Genomic DNA, 2,500 nt, shown 5'->3' with positions numbered 1-2,500 from the left:
ATATTCACAGGAAAAAAAGCACATTAATGTCTCGTAGATAGTGACCCCGAAGGATTTTAACCAGGCACGCCAACACCATACCGACCGCGCCACTGAGGCGCCACAAGCCCATTGGGGATTACCGTAAAAACATAAACAAAAAACTGTAAATTAATGTGACTTTTTGCTTTTCTCCTGCTGGTTTATTTCCATATTACAAAAATGTCATTGAAACCGAAGAAGCATAAATATCCACTAAACCATTGATGGCACCACATCCTCCACCCACAGACGGGATGCCAGGTCCTGCACATCCTCCTCCATTACTTCCTCGTCTCGAACTACCTATACTGGATGTTCTCAGAGGGGCCTCTACCTCCACACCCTGCTGGTGGTGGCCTTCGTCACGGAGGACCACATGATGAGATGGTTCTACCTGCTGGGGGGGGTGGGGAGCCCCGGCCATCATCGTCGCGTCTACGCGGGTGTCAGGGGGCACTTCTACGTCAGATACCCAACAGTGAGTATTAACCATATACCCACAGGGGTATGATGGGAGTATGAGATACGGGGTTCTGCGATTTCTGTACTTAGCGACTGTATGATCTTGCAATGATGATTGGTTTCATGTTTAAATGTATGAAGAAACGTTCGACATAATGTGAACTATGTGAATAAATGAACATAGTTTACGTACATATACGCTATAGTTTGTGTATGTATTGAAAAGTATGCCGTACTAAGTGACTTGGTTGTCTTGCAATGATGCTTAACTTATATTCAACTGTATAAAGATTGCTGTGTTAATAGATACATACAAATACACACACATGAAGAATTGCAATACTTGCAGGTGTATGTGCCGAAAAAAAGTACGTACAATCGACAAGAAAAGTGAAGATACAGTATTCTTAAATCTTCTGACAAATATTGCTCAATAATGCCACACCTGGAAACTCTAGAAAGGGGGCGGAGCTTCAAATCGTGTTTGTTGACTTCTAGATTTCCAGTAACTTTAAACCATAATGTTTGTTGACTTCTAGATTTCCAGTAACTGTAAAACTGTAAAGTTTCTGTAGTCCTATGAACAACACCTGGCAACTCTAGAAAGGGGGCGGAGCTTCAAAATCGTGTTTGTTGACTTCTAGATTTCCAGTAACTTTAAACCATAAAGTTTGTGGAGAAATCCTATAATCATTTAGTAACAGCCTCTATAAAGTGTAACTTGAATAAATCACAGTTGGATAACCCTCTTCGGCCATCTTCCATTCCACTCATCACTGGTTCAAATCATCATTGCGATAACCCACTTCGTCCATCTTCCATTCCGTCTTTCTTCCCTCCCAGCTGCTGGATCGAGGAAAGCCACTACACCCTCCTCCTATTCCATCCCTGTCTGCCTGTCCATCCTGGCCAACCTGGTCTTCCTGATCAACATCGTGAGGGTCCTGGTGACGAAGCTGAGGGCCAACCACGTCCGGCGGACACCAACGGCACCCGGAAGGCCGTGAGGGCCACCCTCATCCTCATCCCATTTGCTGGGGCTCCACTACGTCCTCATGCCTTCAGGTAAGGCTTCCGAAGTTCGGGTTGCAAGTTTGCAGTCTTTTTTTTAGCATACACTAAGTTGTTTTTAGCATACACTAGGTTGTTCTTAGCATACACAAAGTGGTTTTTTAGCACACACATTAAGTTGGTTTTTAGCATACATTAATTTGGTTTTTAGCATACGCTAATTTGTTTTTTGCATACTCTATGTTGGTTTCTAGCACACATCAAGTTGGTTTTTTAGCATATGCTAAGTAACTTTTAACATTCACTTAGTTGTCCTTAGCGTACACTAAGTTGATTTTTAGCATTACACAAAGTTGGTTTTTTTAGCATACACTATGTTGGTTCTAGCAACAACACTAAGTTGGTTTTAACCTACGCTAAGTTGTTGTTTTTTAGCATAACTCTAAGTTTTTTAATCACGAAGTTGTTTCTAGCACACACTAAGTTTGTTTTTAGCATATGCTAAGTTGTTTTTAGCATACATTAAGTTGGTTTTTAGCATGCACTAAGTTGGTTTTGGCATACCCTTATTTGGTTTTTATCATAAACTAAGCTGGTTTTTAGCATTATTAGAAAAGTTGTTTTTAGCATACACTACGTTGGTTTTTAGCATACACTAAATTGATTTTCAGCATATATTAAGTTGGTTTTTAGGCCACATACAAAGTTGTTTTTAGCATACACAAGTTGTGTTTTTAGCATACACTAAGTTGTCCTTAGCATACACAAAGTTGTTTTTAGTTCACACAAAGTTGTTTTTGGCTATAAACTAAGTTGTTTAAGCATACCAACCAAGTTTGCTTTTAGCATACGCTAAACTGGTAAGTAATTTGCAGCAGAGCGTTTGGACATAGTGATCCAAAAATCTGATACTGGGTATTCAAGAAACAACTGAGATTAAAGATTTCAGCTTGGAAAAGTGGAAAACTAACCATCAAACGCTAAGAAAAAGTATTCAAAACACTAA

The 2,500-nt window shown here is 40.0% G+C and overlaps 1 pseudogene; it reads left to right on the top strand.

The window, feature by feature from the left end:
* LOC135207419 (calcitonin gene-related peptide type 1 receptor-like) overlaps positions 1–2,500 on the top strand; it is a 71,943-nt pseudogene that overhangs the window by 61,030 nt on the left and 8,413 nt on the right.

This window comes from Macrobrachium nipponense, chromosome 32 (genome assembly GCF_015104395.2).
Source record: "Macrobrachium nipponense isolate FS-2020 chromosome 32, ASM1510439v2, whole genome shotgun sequence".
NCBI lineage: Eukaryota > Metazoa > Arthropoda > Malacostraca > Decapoda > Palaemonidae > Macrobrachium > Macrobrachium nipponense.
The sequence above is the reverse complement of the archived record's forward strand: the minus strand, read 5'-3'. Positions and strand labels throughout refer to the sequence as shown.